This window comes from Anoplophora glabripennis, unplaced genomic scaffold, assembly GCF_000390285.2.
Source record: "Anoplophora glabripennis isolate ALB-LARVAE unplaced genomic scaffold, Agla_2.0 scaffold209, whole genome shotgun sequence".
In the NCBI taxonomy this organism is placed as follows: Eukaryota; Metazoa; Arthropoda; class Insecta; order Coleoptera; family Cerambycidae; genus Anoplophora; species Anoplophora glabripennis.
The window spans coordinates 158,468-176,422 of NW_019416332.1; the positions used below are offsets into that span (position 1 = coordinate 158,468).

At 36.0% G+C, this 17,955-nt stretch overlaps 1 protein-coding gene across 1 annotated transcript in view; it reads right to left on the minus strand.

The window, feature by feature from the left end:
• LOC108906035 (G protein-coupled receptor kinase 2) overlaps positions 1-17,955 on the minus strand; it is a 168,926-nt gene that overhangs the window by 123,790 nt on the left and 27,181 nt on the right. The gene's annotated exons all lie outside the window — the stretch shown is intronic.

Here is a 17,955-nt window from a genome sequence, read left to right on the forward strand (position 1 = left end):
CGTTTCCGTTAAAAACTCATCTAAAGATGATGATGCATGCAAATTATGTATTAGAGTGCTAATTATGTATCAACTTCGTCAGTAAAAAGCATCATTGGAACTAGTTGACGATTAGCGTTGATCTATTCACAAAATTTTTGTGAGAATTGCAAAAATAAAATCTCTAAACAAAATGTACAAAACCTGACAACAATAACTTTCGATTCACTCTAATACATAATTTGCATACATCATCATTTTTAGACGAGTTTTTTAACGGAAATGGCTGCTCCTAGAGACTTCAATAAGGTGTACATTTCTTAAGTAGAAAAGATAGGGGAAAATGTTTTTCTATTCCGAAATGACATACACCGTGGCACAAAAAGTTGAAGCGATTTAAAAGGATCATAATGGTTGCCTGTGGTGCCCTCTGGGAGATACAGCCCATCGTCTATAAAATTTGAATTTCCCGTCCCAAGAAACCTCCGCATACAAAATTTAACTCAAAGTAGTGGAGAGTTATTAAAGAAAGTGTAATTAATTTTTTCAAATTTGACATCCTGTATGTCCTAAACGAAGCGTTTCCAAATCTAAGTTCATAGGAAATTTTTTATTTAAAATTTAACTTAGAATAACATACTGAAGTTTGTACATTGCCTCCTGAAACACCCTGTATATAATATATGCATATATCTGTGGCAAAGTTTACTTTTACATTTTTTGTTGAAAAGGTTGTTTAGGATAGAAATATTTTGAATGCAATATCTACCATGAAACTGAACTAGGATTCAAACGTTTATATTAGTATTATTAATTATATTTGTATTAACAAATTAACTTTTTTTTTTGTAGAAGTTCTCAAAAGAAGCAAAATGTAGGTTCACATAAAAAAGGTCACAAGAATAAAGGTTCAGGAAATGCCAAGAAACCAAAAAGTGGGAAGGGTCAAAGAAAAGGAAAAACAGGTGGTGGAAGAAAGAGGCGTTAAAATCTATTGGAATAATTTGATAATAGGTAAGATTATACCATAAAATTTATAATTACTTAATAATAATAATAATAGTAATAATAATTATAATAATAATAATAATAATATTATTATTATTTCAAACAAAATGTATAAATTATCATGATCTGATAAAAGAAGCAGTATAATAGGGAAAATTATAGTGTTACAGAAAATTGTCAATGAACAAAAACCTATATGCTTACATTTAATTTTTTTAGTAAACGGAGACAATTACAAAACTTTTCTGATTAACGTCGTTTACTCCTTCATATTGGCGTTGCTATGGTAATAACAAAAAAAAAAGTTCAAACAAAACTTATGAAGGGTTTAAAAATATATCTAAAAAGTGTATTTTCAACTTGGGTTATATAAGCGAAATTTCGAAAAAAAACGACAATTTCTTTAACGATATAGCTATTACGCCCTCTAGCGGTAAAATTACAAACTTGAAAATATTTTGAATCAATTTCTTTTGGTCCTATTTGTTAATAGATTTGTTACCCCATAATTGTAGCACGTCTAGTTTCTTTCCTATGTATAGTCGCTCCGATCAGTTAATGGATCACCCTGTATAAAGCGACCATTACACAGTTCATCTAAGCTAGGTTAATGTCAGAGGCGAGGTCAGAGGTAGATTCACAAACTAAATAAGTGCTTAAAAAATAAAAACAGATAATTTTCTTTAAAAACTTGTTTTGAAATATAATTAGAATCTTTCAGATTAGTAAGAATTTTTATTTATTTTCTATTATGGACATTTTATAAAACAGAAAAAGTAATTATTTTAAAACATTACAGTTAGTAAGGTATGCCAATCCACATTACATATATTAGTTAACATTTAATGAATCATACAGGTGTAAACTTTTTAAAAATACCAGAATTTTTTTTAATGTTTGGCGTTTGGTCAGCATTGACATCAAAGAAATAAAGTAATTTTAAAGTAACACAGCAAAGTTATACAAAAGCAATGCCACTCCGTTAGTTTAATAGAGTTGGTTTAAGAAGGTATCAACTGGCGACACTGATACAATTCTGGTCCGGGTGCAGCCCAGTGGCGGCGTACAAGAGAGTTTAACTGAAGTTTAAAAGACAAATCATAATTCGGTTATTTATCTGATTAAAAAATATATTGCAACTCAGTATTCTGGAGAATACGTACTGTTATCACATAAAAACTGACTCCCACCTAAATTTCTGGAAAAAAAAAACTCTCACAAAAATTTGGGGAGTAATACATAAATTAAGTAAATTTCAAACAAACTATTAAAACAAGACACTTATGGCTATGTTCACGTTTAAACTCTATACATTTATGGTTAAAATTCTTAATTAATTGTCTCGAAAACAGAAGCATTTAGAATTTTAAACCATCAGTTGCTTAATAAAAGTTGTTCATTTTCGTGCCCTCTATCACTTTTTTCAAGGAACGCACTTATTTCAGAAACACCTTGTATATTTACACTAACTTCTGAAACACGATTCACACCTTACAATCCTTACATAATCTGACAATTTCACTACTGGCGTCTACGTATCACGACCGACTGAAACTATTTACTTACCTACTTCAAGCCGTGCTTAACGTATAGGTTTATAACTCACACGCCACATTCGCTGAGCCACGCGTAGTGGATAGCCGCCTTAAGAGCACGAGGTTTTTAGTTATTCTGCCTAAGACGCATCCTTGGAGAATTAATTCAGAATGCAAATTTAATAGACTATTTGTTGGTGCCGCAGTCTGATAAAGACACTTAAGCATTTTATTGTATAAGGCAGTCTTCTGCTACACCGCCTTTCTCATTATTAAGCGTCAAACTTTTTTTTTGTTGACAGCAAGAAAGAAATTAATGAACGAGGATGGATTTATGGCAACTTCCTTCTTCCACAAAGGATTAGAACCATTATAAAAACCTTATTAAAAATTTGCAGCCTTATTGATAACAAAATTTAGAAGAATCTAAGATCATTTCAGAAGTAATTAGCAAGGACGTTATCGATATCAATATTAATGTTAAATATTAACATAAAATACAAGAATAATGTTAACTTTCTAGTTATTAGTTTGGGTTAGTTTTGTAACAAATTTTTGACCTTTAGCTAATAGATATGTAACCATAATCATTATTATTTTATTATATGTTAATTTTTCCCTCTATTAATACCAATACATGAATTTATAGAAAATTGTAAATAATACAGTATGCATGCAGCCCTCCTCAAATGATCTTTGAAGACAGTTGAAGATAATACAGTAAAAAAGTGGATAATTAGTCGAATAACTTATAGCCTGCGATTTTTAATATAAACTTAAACAAAGAAGCCATTAATAAGCTCAGGGGAGGAGTTTATAATGATAAATGTAATCAGTTTTTTATTATTAGGTTAGTCAAAGATAAATAAGTGCTATTTATACAGGGTGATTCACAACTTATCCAAAAAAATTTGGGAATAAATGCGGTGTGAGTAATGAAGTCAATATTTTTTTTTTTGGATAAGTTCTGAATCACCCTGTATATGAATATTTTAAAATTATCGTTTTCTAAATTGAATCTTTCAATATTTGTGTTCTTCCTAATTACTGTTCTAGGAATGATTAAGAAATTGTGATTAAAAAATGTTGCGTATAGAAATATACTTAGCGTTGCTGCCCATTGTTACAGACAGAAAATTTAGTACGTTTAAAAAAATAAAATTAAAAAATAATTAGTTTATATGAAATACTTAAAACTGATATATTTAATATTATTAACCTCGTTACTAACTTAATCTGTCTTTTAGCAAGAATAAGCATTTTATTAAAATTTTAGAGCACCTATCTAGATTAAAATGTATGTTCTATTACATATTATATCTTTTGCATTTCATCAAAAAACTTGATAAGCATAGTTTCATTAGATGATCACTTGGGAAAAATTTTAGAATTAAAAAACTTAATTTATATAAATTTAAAATTACTTAACTAATGATAATAAAGACAATAATATTGGAGAAATCGGAAGTTTGTGGGGGACAGGGGGTAGCAATTTATTCAGTAGACCGCATTCGCGCCCAGGAATGACACGTTGGAAAGCCTTAATCACCATTCGGTGGAGGAATGAGGGAAACCTGGAAAACCTCATTAATTAGAGGGATGGTCAAACGCCAACGGTCTTTCACCTTATCATACACGCAGAGAGAGTACTCAATCCCCCTCTATGATTATAACTAATATGCGATCTCCTGGCAGTGTTATTATTATTGACTTAAATATGAATAATCTGGATAAAAACTTAGATATGTCACATCAGTATTTTCGTTGATTATTTCTTTCAAATTCGATTAGAAGAGGATTTGTATCAAATATTGTCTCATTTATCTCTCTAATTTTACACAAAATTTAGTGAGATATTTTATTAATAATATTAATTCACACATTAAATTCATTTCATATTTAAATAATAGCTTTTTGGAGGTTATATAATTAGAAGTTACACGTACTTTTAACGAATATGTTTCAAGCAATTTTATAACAAACACGCGTTTTTATTCAGAGTAAAGACAATTTTTCAACACTAGTCACGACCTCGATCAATAGAAATCATAAGTTTGAATTGCTTCAAGTTTGGCTCATAGGAGCGAGGGAGAAAATGGAACTTCACCCATAAAATAAATCTATTGCGACCTAGTGCTCTAATATTACATTTCCATTCAGCTGGGAGAAAAGGCTTCGGCATACACAACGCGTTACACCGCAGTGGCCACCACGGTGGTCAGTGGTCAGGTCACCATAATGTATTTGTATTACTAATAAGTGTAAGTATATTGTATACCTAATTTAACTAGGTATATTTCTTACCACTTCAATCTCAGGTATCCCAACTTTCTTCGTATTTTATCCTATATACAGATATACACTACAATGTACGACCTAAATACACTAGTAACTTGTTAGGAATTTTTCGGTAAATTAATAGTATGTCATAGTTCTATACACACATCTATTTTTTTAATTACTGCTGTCGAGGAATATGATCGTAATGATCGGCCACGACGGCATGGGCCCTTGGTGGAGACCTCGGGAGTTCTAATCGAGCCCCACGCCGGGCGCCATGTCGCGATATATGACCGTTTGTGCCTAATATTTGAGAATTGTGCGGGGAATTTGTAACATGGGCTCGCCGCGAAGACGTCGAAGCAGGACTTCGAGCCCCACGTCGAGCGCCATGTCGTGAAGTATGATCTGAATGTTGTGTTTGGTCGGCATGGGTCCTCAGTGGAGGCATCGGGAGTTCTAATCGAGCTCCACGTTGGAAACCATGTCGCAACCTGTGATCTGGGATGTTAGTTCCCTTGACCGGGTTCCGCGGCAGGAACGCACGGAGTTCACGGGGATCGTCGCTATCGACGCCCGGTCGCACTATATTCTCTGACGATTGGAATCTGTGGTGGATATGACCTACAGACGTGGTGTCTAGGACACGAGCTCGCGGGGGAGATCTCGACGAAGAAGGTCGAGCTCCGCGTTGAGCGTCGTGTCGGGTTAGACTTTCTTGATATGGACCACTTAGGCGATGATCGTATGTTCGGGGGAAATCATGAGAATGGACGGGCGACGTACAAGTATTGTTTTGATAAAAAAGGCCGGCTTCGTCACCTATGACGTAGTCGGCTAAGGGGTTTTCGCTTACTATGGCACCCGAACGCGATGCGCATTGCTCCCGCTGGATACCACTTCGTAAAAAAGCTGAATGAACTGTAGCGTCGTCACCGACGGCTAGCTCACGTTCCGAATCACCCGACATCGGAAGTATTCCACTACCGGGGCCAGACCGTGAACCGTGGTTGGACTCATGGGATTCCCCGGACCCTACCAGTTGGTACGTAGGTTGAACCTCGTCCCGAGTATCTGTGGGTGACCCACTTCGTGGTAACTCTTGGTTGCTACTCGGATCCGCGAGTGCGTCGTGAGGGGTGGTCGAGATGGTGCCAGTAACTCGCGTAGCAGCGGACCTCAACGCGTACGGCGCTGTGGCTGCGCCGTGCCGCGTACTTCCGCGAGCCACCATCTTCGGTCCCTCAGACTCTTCGCGGAGCATCGATATAGCGTTGGCAGGAGAGGCCATTTCCTCTTTCACCCCGAATGTCGAGAGATCTTTCGCCGGCAAACAGGTGTGAGGGCAGTTCGTGTGACCGCTGGTCTCTCCGATTTGGGACGAGGTCTCGTCCAGCTCAGTCTTGATCATACTCACACGATCTAATTTATTATTCGTAGTATTACCTTCGAGGGCACCAATCCTCGTAGCACTGGATTTCGTAGTCGCGTCGCAGGGGTTCATCTTCCCCGTACGACAATGTCGGAGCAAGCTCTTTTGCTCCGAAAGTCTTGTAGACGTCTTGTAGTAAGCACTGACTCTACTATTAAATGTGGGTCTCTCGAGGGAGCCCTAGAAGTAAGGATAACTTCTTTACTAAATTTGGAAGTACGCCGCCACAATAACGTGCGTACTATTGCTTTGTGCCCGTAGGTCACAAAGTAAATGCCTCGTAGGGGTTTGACGAGGAAGGTTGCCTCGACGAGTGACCGCCTAGAAGTTTGACGAGGAAGATTGCCTCGGATTTGCAGATCTCAATGGAGTCTGAATTGTAGGTCTCGTAGGAGCCTATGTGTGTACTTTGTACCGAGGTGCGGGTCTCTCGATGGAGCCGGCACAGTCGGAATCAAAGTCTTCGTCGGAGGGTCGCAAGCCTCGGACGGTATGCAGGTCTCTGGAGGAGCCTGAAGTATCGCTGTGTCGATGCGAATGGCTATCGCACAGGATCTTCGTCGGAGGTGGTCAGTCTCGGACGGTTTCGCAGGTCGCAAGTGGATCCTGGAGTTTACCGCTGTTTCGATGCAGGGGGCTATCGAACAGGGTCTTCACCTCAGGCTAGGCTACCTCGGGTGGTTGTCTCGTTAAGCGAGTAGTGGTTGCAAAGCACTATCAATATCACGTCGAGGAATGGCAGCCTCGACGGAAGCCTCGTGAAGCGAGCCTGTGAGCTTGAGCTCCAAAGTTCTTGAGCTTGATGACAGGGTTTTTTCAATCAAACCGTGGAAGATATGTTAAAAGTATATATTGAATAAAATTAATAAACAACAAAGATTCACAATTAACATATACAAGTTATTTACCATGAATAAGATTTGTTACAATTCGCTCTGTATCGCTTTCCGTCTCATGTACTCCCACTGAAGTACTGTAAACGTCAAAAGTAGACGTTCGATCACTTTTGTGGGATTTCCATACTTTTGGCGGACCGGGCCTTGAATTGTCCGCCAAAATCTCGAACCAAAATCATCCATCGTCCCCATCAACGCCGGGACTCGTTCCCCTCTGGCCTCTACGGATTGTCGATGTCGGCGTCGGGGATTTTGGAGTTTTTTCCAGGTTTGGGAAAAACTCTACCCGCGGTCTCGGCTTAGGCTGCCGAGCATCGCATCCAACCGCCAGAGCGGTGGAACCTTCGGAAGACGGTCCTTTCGGCCCAAAGACGGGGAAATTGGAAACATCGGTGAAATTTTCCCCGTCTTCGTAAAAGGGCTTACGGAGGTCTTATTTCTTGATGGATTCATTTGAAATTTTGTCTGTTGATACACGGCATGACATAGTGCCGTGGTTGGAGGGTTCGACCGAGATCGCGCGGATACTTTCGGCGGCAGCTCTAAAGGCGTGAAAACCTATTATGGCTTAGCTGGCCGTTAGTAGTCGGGCGATTCGGTTCGAATTTGGATATGACAACCACCTAGCGATACTCTAGTGTGGTTGGAGGGTTCGGCCGAGATCGAATGAGCGGAACGGCTGAAAACGCGGAAAACGTGAAATCCGCGTTTCCCCGTATAACGGCGTTTTGGCTCATCCGATTCGGACGAAAATTTAGTAAGATAATGCTAGCGACTTGAGGAGTGCTGCATTAAATTTTGACACCGATCGCTCAATAACTTTTGGAGTTATTGGCGATAGCGTCCTTGACCAATTCAAAAGGGTGGTGAAATTTCTAATGGCCATTTCCAAATGTCATCGTGAAGCGTCCCGGGGTTCGACTGCAGGTTGCGAGAGCAGCGGCAGTGGTCACTGCGCGCCGGGATGGCAGACCCAGGCGAGATCGGTCGCGATGCGGGTGACACTGGAAAGGTCGGTGAAATTGGTCTTTAACGCTCTGGGAGCGCTATCGCCGTGAGGATCGATGTCTCAAGACTCCTATAGAGGCTTTTTCATTCTGCCCGGCCGACGGCGATTGATTTCACAACCGTGGCGGGTTTTTGGTTTGAATTGGAAAGGTAGGTGAATATGATTGTTTCGCCTCCTTTTCAATTCAGCGGTCTCCGGCATATCCGTAGGTACAAGATTATGACTTCTATGAATATACGGGGTGTTCTGAAATCCTGAAGCTCGCTCGAAGGGTGGAATACGACACTGCATGTTTAAGGTGTAAGTCGCCAAGGCAAAACGCAACTGCACTAAACTATATCTTCAATAGGGTAAGTCCAAACCAAATATCATTGTCTACAGCGCGATTTCAAGTTCAAGTTTTTGATAAATCAAAGGGTCTGAACTTTGCTCGAATACTAGTTGAGTCAGGTTTAGGTTTTATCACAAATAAGTTATGTGATGAGCTAGGTCAAGAAAAAATTGATACGAATTAAAATGTTTTTGAAATATCAAATGCTAGATCTAAGATTAGAAAAAGATTTGACGTTAGGATTAGACCTTTTTATAATGATTCTACCGACTAGTTTCATTTTATTTTTAATGTTTTTTATATTCCATTGGAATTCAATCCCGTAGATCCAGAATTTGATAAGCCGGAGTCTGTCGACTAATTGGGTTTGAATTGTTTTGGATTCTATTGAAATCTAACACAAATATTTGCAGTAAGAATCAGCGTATTATACTTCATGGAGACTGAGCTAGGGTAGATAGTTTCCAGACAGGTGGGGGAGACTTCTACACAAATAGTCCAAGCATTATAGAGAAATGCTTACAGAAATTATTACCTGGACAAAAAAATATGACCGTATAGAAAATTAAATTTTAAATTGAGTTTCTTGTTCTTTAAACTCGATCCAAAATGGCAAACATGGTAAAAAAAAATCGCAAAGTTGCAAAAAACGGTTTTACTAAAATAACTAAAAAAATATAGCACGGATTGAAAAATTTTAAATGAAAAAGTTTTAGGTTTTAGAAAGATCTATCGACTGATTTTTTGTAAGTATCGATTGCTTTGTTACTTTTCGAGATATACCGAAAAAACCGTTAAAAATCTTCTCTTTCCTCTTCTTCTATAACTCGTTTACATTTACGTGCTCATATTTGCTATTTAAGCTAGCATAGCCCGCGGCAAGCCAAAAAAGTACATTTTTGAAAATTTTAAAAATATTAATTATTTTTCGATATATCCATTTTTTGAAAAAAAAGGCGCTCCCGAAAATTGGCTAAATCTTCTCAGCGGATAGACCTACAGTAACGATTTTCGGTTTATTTTCTTCGTAGAGTTATATTATCATGCTGTTAAAAAATGTTGACGATTTTATTAATTTTAAGTATCAAAAAATGACTGAAAAAGTTGCACTTTTTTTGGGTGTTTTTTTCAAATAACTATTTCAATTTTTATTTTATGAAAATGACTTTTAAAGAAAGAAACTGCTGACATTTTTTCACGAATTTTAAAAAAAAATGTTTTTCTACGACCTTCGGGAGCCGAGATAATTTTTTTACTTAAAAAAAAATTTTAAGGACGCAATTAACATTTTTCAGCTATGCGCCTGATGGAGGTTAATATTGAATACTTATATTTTCAAAAAAAATAGGATATGTTTACTTGATTTTTAGTATTAGTAATTGAGTAATAAACTGAAGCGTGCAAGCGCTGAGTGCGTCAGTTGGACCGGACGGAGAAGTAGGGGGAAGCGGCGCCTTTGAAAACTGATGACGTGGAGTCTAAATGGCTCGCACTTGCAAAATCTTTGATATCTCGGCTTCTGGACCACATACAAAAATTCTTTTGTACTTAATCTGGGGTAGCTAAACACGAATATTATAGTCATTTTCGCCTTAGAAGCAAAATAGTCCCGTAAATGTCAGCTATCTGCTGAGAAGATCTAGCCAATTTTCGAGATTGCCTTTTTTTCAAAAAATCGATATATCTCGAAAAATAATTAATATTTTTAAAATTTTCAAAAATGTACTTTTTTGGCTTGCCGCGGGCTATGCTTGCAGTAAATAGCAAATATGAGCACGTAAACGTAAACGAGTTATAGAAGAAAATAAAAGAGAAGATTTTTAACGGTTTTTTCGAAATATCTCGAAAAGTAACAAAGCAATCGATACTTACAAAAATCAGTTCTCATTTAAAATTTTTCAATTGGTGCTATATTCTTTTAGTTATTTTAGGAAAACCGTTTTTTGCAACTTTCCGATTTTTTTTAACTATGTTCGCCATTTTGGATCGAGTTTAAAGAAGAAGAAAACAATTTAAAATTTAATTTTCTATACGGTCATATTTTCTTTGTCCAGGTAATAATTTCTGCAAATTTAACATTAATCTGTGACAGAATGCTTGGACTAAAAGTTTCAAAAGGCATATCGGTACTAACCAGGATCTATGTAAAATATAGTAGTTTTGGGAAACTCCGATCAGATTACTTTGATTATTAGTATCAGATAAGATTAATTACGAATGTACACTGGTTAAACTTAAAAATCGTTCAAAAAGAGATCAAGCTGATCATATTTTAATCATATATCTTCTGATCCTTTTTAGCGGATATAAAGTAGGAATGGATCAGTTGTTTTATCTAATCTAAAATTTAAACACTTCATTGATTTGTACAGTGTCAAGTACATGATTATATTAATGAGTTATATAAAAATGTATGCTTTGTTCTGTGTTAGATCATAACCCACTAAAAAATTATGCTTCACTTTGATGTCAGACGGTTTGTCTCTATTCCGAAGAATATGCGTAATACATTTCCCAGGAAGTTCCTCGAGTTTAAAGGGGATGTTTGGAATTGCGAAAAGAATATTGAAAGTATTACAAAATATATTCGTATACTCTTTTACGAAAGTTCTTCATTTAGAACTTATACCTAGTTTACCGACACATTTCTGCAAACTTAAAATATTTTAATCTGGCTCCCTTAACATCGGCTTACTTTGCTACCTGTGCTCGACGGAAACCTGTTGGACATCAACTCCATTTTATTCTTGATTTTTTTGTATATGACAAAAAAATTTAAAAATTTGTCAAACAACGAAAAATAATGGTACTGGAAATCTGTGGTGAAAACCGGCTACAACCCAACGGCCGTTCGCCGGATAGCTCCTTCCGTTACGTGTGAAAGCTGCCATAAGGGCACATACGTACTAGGCGGGTACCCGTGATGCGACCAGCCGTTCGGTTCACCATAGGATGCGGTTGAGCCTGCGTGCAAACGCATTGCGTGTAACCGCAATCACAACAGCTTATGAAACCGTTATCAATTGCGACCAAAACGAATAATTTCAAAAATGGACTTGGAAGAAGTAGCAGCTCTTTATTATATCTACTCTCTTTATATAAAGAACAAGAAGAAGAAAAATGAGTACCAATTCTTCACAAGCCCCTTGTTTTAATTTCTATAGGAATATTCTGAGTAGTTTGTATTAAAATAGATGGTCGACTTTGGATTTCAATAATAAATTTTGCTGTCACAACTTCCATGGTTTCTTTAAATAAATAAATAATAACAGGACCAGACCAGAACACAAGTTCCGTACACTGACCGCACAGTGCGCGTAGCAACTGTGCGTCTAACCGCTAGAGGGGTCGCATACTTCAAGCAACCATAAAGTATACACATATTTTTATTGCATGCGATGAACCGGACGGCTGGCCGCACACGGGTACCCGCCTGGTATAATCCGTATGCGCCCTAAGGGCACGTACGCACTAAACGGGTACCCGTAATGCGGCCAGCCGTCCGGTTAACCGTAGTATGCGGTTGAACCTGCGTGTAAACGCATTGCGGGTAGTCACATTTACAGCCGCAGCATCCGGTTGCAAAACCGCTATCAATTGCGGCCAGACAAATCATTTCAAATATGGAGGTGGAAGAAGTCGCAGCTATTTATTACATCTACGCTCGTTATATAAAGGAAAAAAATGAGAAAAAAGAAGTACTGGGTACATCCTTTTTTTGCAAACACGAGAAGAAACCAAGCACTTTAAGGTATTTTTTGAAGAACTTAAAAAATATGACGATAAGTTTTTTGGATATACTAGAATGAGTCTAAAAACATTTGAAGAATTCACGATGGCGGCTACCCGTAAACTGAACGCACAGTGCGAATAGTTAACAGTGCGGCTGACCGATGGAGGGGCCGCAGGTCTCCAAGCGATCGGAACGGTTTACGGGCAGCCGCATCATGGTGCGAATAGAAATAATGTATCTCCATATATAAACACACATTTTTTTTACATGCGGTCAACCGGACGGCTGGCCGCATTTACGGGTACCCGTTTAGTGAGTATGTGCCCTTACACTTTGTACACCTTGCTGCCGGTTAATCAGATCCGGTTAGCCGGTTCCGGCAAGTGTGAAACGGGTGTAACAGTATTATATTTTTACAGAATAATTCACTATGGGATTAAATGTGAAGGGATTATTAATTCCATTAATTACAGTTTCGAGATATTGCTCTGGTTGTGGTGTCATTTCCTTCTTTCATGTAGTGTAATGATTCAATAGCTTTGTACTGTTTTTTTTTAACTTTAATTCTTAAATTTAGACTTTCTTGTTATGTTTCAATTCTAATTTGTTTTATGTTGTTTCTGTTTATTCTGCGTTTTCACTTACATTTATATGTATGTATTTTATATTTTTACCTATATCAACTTTACACTGTAAGAAAAATTTTCACTCAATTTCACTCAATAAAGTATCAATTTCTGTCCACACCCGATCGAGTGAAATTTTCCTTTATTAGTACGAGTTCCAATAAAATTTTATGAGCGAAGCCATCAGTTTTAGTTCAATTATCAAAAATGTGTAAAATTATCACTGAAAATATACTCAATAATTTCACTCAATGTGTTAATACTCGTTGGATATTTTGCAGTAAATAAATAAATAAATACTTCAAATAAAACGTTTTACTAATAAGTAAATATCAACCACGTGGATCCTTTCTATTCATTCTATTCCAAATGTAATTATTTTTTTATGAAGATATTTAATTTAAAAAAAAAATACTCGCTAGTTACTAGTCTATCTTGTCTTGATTAATTTAATGTATAAATTACACATAATTATTTTACTAATAAAACCTTAATTAAGAAGTATACATGCTGAAATATCATGTAGCGATGTAGAAAAACGTCTCACATAATACAAAATAACTAGCAAAATTCAAACTTAATGCCGTTTGGGCTTTTGCTTCCTATTCAACAAATTAATGTTGTGTTTTTTATACTTATATAGAGTTCAATGGCATATTCATACTTAATCAGAGATTCATTCACGTCTTAACTTGGCAACTTCTCAAACTTTTTAAAATGGATGGTCGTTATTATAACTGTTAACGTATAAACTAATTCAATCAAAATTCGATGAGTAGGACGAAGAATTTCAAAACATGTAAATGGGTAAACCACTACAAACAATAAAATATAAAGCAAACCACTAAAAATCATATAACCGCAGATGTAATTTTGCCACTAAAAAATGAAAATGTTGGTGAAAATAGTCGATGCAGATATTCATTATACAGGATGTGCCTTAATTCCATTACCAAATTCATAAAAGGTTTAACTGGTTAAAATTAAAACAAAAAGTTCTAATGAACTAAGTTTAATTCCACTAGTGTTTACAGACATCCAATCCGATTTGATTAGGTCTGTTTCTGCAGCGGTTGAGGACTGATTTGATACTACATATTAGAGATATTTAACTAATTGATTGGTGACCATACATTGGTTGAAAGTGTCCGAGTATATCTGATAATTACTGAGTGATCCCACCCTTTTCTATATCCAGATACATTGTCTTTGTCAGTTCCCATCGTCCGATTAGGTTATCTCGTGACCGTGGCGTGGTGGATGGCAGTATGGCGTATGTATGGTATGCTTTGGAGTTGGACAAGTATCGGTTTATCTGGTTATTCTAGTGAAAATTGTATATAAATGCCGTGATTTAATTACAATAATGGTTAAATAAACGGATAGTTAAATTGTTATCTATAATTATATATTTGTAACGTACAATATAGGTTATGGCAATCTATTCGTCCGATCAGTTCACCAATTCCAAATCGAGACCTAAAATATTTAAAATACTTAAAAATTTAAAGAGAATATAAACCAAGTCTGAGTAAAAAAATGCTCAATAATAATTTTTAAATCATATTAGAGAAATAGTCAACTCTAAATTGGTTTTATATACTCGGAATAGAGTAAAAAATCACTCAATTTATAGTTAGCAGTAACTCGGATTTGAGTAAAACTAACTCATTTATAAATGCAATAGTTTCACTCAGTTGTACTCATACACTAATAGAGTGAAAATATAACTCAATCGGGTGTGGACAGAAATTGATACATTATTGAGCCAAATTGAGTGAAATTTGAGTGACATTTTTTTACAATGTAAAAAAACTAATATTCCGATAGGTCGTCTAGGATTTCGTGGGCAGTGAAATAAGTGAAAAACCACGTAAATTTGCAACTTATTTGTAATTTGCCAACTTAGCGTCACTTCTTTGGAGTTACTTTTTTAATATTATCATTCTACATACGGTTCCCCGTCATAAAGTGTAATGTTTTCTATAAATTTTTTCATGTTTTCAGGTTTTATGATTTAATTCAACTGGAGACGGTGCTGATTGTTTTTAAACACAACAGACTATTAGACGTCTACTACCGTAACGGAAGAAAATGTAAGCGTAGACCAGCGGTATTCAAACTTTTACGACTTGGGGAACCCGGCCAACATTTCAATTTTTTGAGGAACACCCACACCTAAAAAAAAACTCGAACACATTTTTTTCTGATTATATAATACATTTATTTATAAATAATAGTTTTAAGAGTATAATTTTTTTTGAATTTTGTAGTATCGATATTGTTAATTTCAAAATTTTGAATTTTTGACTGAATCTCGGAACACCCAGAGAGGTTGTGGGGAACCCTAGGAACACAGTTTGAGTACCGCTGGAGTAGACTACTGAAAGCAAGAAACAAAATTTTTTTACTCAATATCTGGCACTATCGAATGTCGACAACTGCAAACTTAGTTACTTCAGCTGCGGATGTAAAAGTAGTTATAGTTATTGTAATACTCTTCGTGAACTTGAAAATTATTACTAAATCTGTTTTTACTAAAAGATATATCCACTTCTGTTCTCACATTTTGGAGACGACAAATTTTGAAGTAATCTGTGTTAAAGTGATTTAATTTGGCGGTCGTTACGGTTACGGGGTAACGACCGTTGAAGTGAATTTGCTGGCCTGTGTTGTAAACGCGAAATTCTTGAAACGTGGTTGTATTCCCTAAATCACAAAACTCGAAAAATTGTCACTCATTCATAGTTTACTTTGCGTAACATGAAATTTTAAATAATTCCGCGGATTACGAAAGCTGGGTATACAGAAGGATAATTGGGTATTGTACTCGGTATTGTATTACTACTTGTCAGTATCAGTTACAAAATGTATAATAAATCCATTATTTTCGTGGATAATCTCATTATTATAAATAAACTTTTTGTCTATTATAAATAATTTAAACAAAAGCGATGTTAATTTTTCCAACATGCAAATGTTAATTAAATATAAAACCACAGTATTACCTTACTGAAATTATTGCAAAGCTGTTTCTATTTATTTAATTTAAAAAAATTAAGAAAAGAAAAATGTTATGATATACTTCATCATAGGCGCAACATCAAGAGTTGGGGGAATCGATATCATAATCATATCTATTAAATCTAGGAGTTCCACAGGGGTCTTCGTTAAGTTCCTTATATTTCTGCTTTATGTTAATGATCTACCTGATTATATTACGAACGACTATGGATCAGGTTCTGTCAGCACAGAGCCGCGGGAGAGGCATACGCATTATTTATTAAAAAGCTACAAATTAAATTGTCTACAATACACCATCATAAACACCAACAGATAAGAATTAATTACGCAACACCTAGGCCAGGAAAATAAGCTGGGGAATGACCATTTCGCGACTTTTTGTTTCGGCAAGCTGAATTTATCACTATAGATGTTAAATATTATGTACATATTAGTTTCCACAATCATAAAAATGGGGGAAGATTGTCTACAGGGTGGTTAATTGTATAATTTTTACGTAAATTCAGTTTTTTCGCTTATAACTTTTTTACGTTCAGTACCACGAGAAAACAGTAAAGCACTTTTTTTCGTCTTTAAAACACCTACAAAACTAGCCCTCGAGCGTAAAAAAGTATTGATTAGATCAAAAGTAATAAACAGAAGAATTTTATTTATGACTTTTGAATTAAACATTTATAAACTGCGTTATTGGCATCGCATCCTCTCATTCCTTATCACAGTCTAATAACTCACAAAATCTGGAATCGGTAAGTTGAATAGTTTACAAGTTATGGCCTTATAAACAAATTAACCAATTATTAGTCTGGACGATCACGAGGATCTTCCACAATCGCACTGATTTTTTTCATGGTAGATTTCATAATAATACATTGAAATCTCATTTTTTTTTAAATTTCAAATTTTAACCTGGATTTTTTTTTTATTTTTTAGCCTCAGTTGCAAAATGAAATATACGACGTACGAGCGTGATATAGTTATACAGGGATGGCCAGAAGTACGGAATAAAATTCATATCTTTTGAATGAGTTAATTTTTTTTTAAACGCCGGAACACGTTAACTGATTTTGATTTTTTCCCATCTTTCGGTTATATAATAATTAATTTTTCTTCAACCCCCTAACCCCCAGCTACCCCTACTTTTTTTTTCAAATGGAAACATAAGGCATGAGGGGGCTCGTTGAAAAGCTTATAGAAAACTGAATCCAGCCATACCAAATAAACAAGTTTTATTTTTTCAATAGCAAGTTTTTTTTCATTTAGAAATTGAAACAACTAGATAATTTACAAAAATAAACTCAATGTCGCAAATGCTGAAAATGTCCTCCATTCACTATTTGGCATTCTCCAAGACGATAGTAAAAGCTGTCCACAGCATTCTGAATGACTTCAGCTGGTAAATTATGCATCTCCGCCCTAATCTTGTTCTTTAAATTCTCAATATTATCCGGTCTGTCCTGGTAGACTCTTTCTTTCAAATATCCCCAAAGAAAATAATCCAGGGGTGTTAAGTCGGGGGATCTTGGCGGCCATTCAACTGTACCCCGTCTACCAATCCAGCGATTTGGAAACATTTCATCTAAGTATCTTCGAACATCAATACCAAAATGTGGGGGAGCGCCATCTTGTTGGAACCAAATTCTTTCATTCGGTATATCTGGATCAATTTCATGAGGGAAAATCACAGCTAGAGCAGGTATCAGGTCAAATGTTAGGAAATCCAGGTAGCGTGCGGCAGTAAGATTTTCTTCAAAAAAGAATGGGCCCAAGATTCTGTTGTTGATGATACCTGCCCATACATTAACTTTCTGTGGATGCTGCGTATGCGATTCGCATGTCCAGTGTGGATTTTCCTGGGACCAAAAGCGATAGTTGTGCCTGTTAACCACTCCATTTAAATAAAACGTAGCTTCATCCGAAAAAAGTACGTCTCGTTGAAAACCATTATTGTCGTCACACCGTCTCATCATTTCCTCACAAAATTGTAATCGCCTATCATAATCGTCTTCCAAAAGCTCTTGGACAAGACATACCTTATAGGGGTGGTATTTCTCTTGTTTCAGAAACATTCGAATTGCAGTTCGAGAAGCATCGTGATTGCGGGC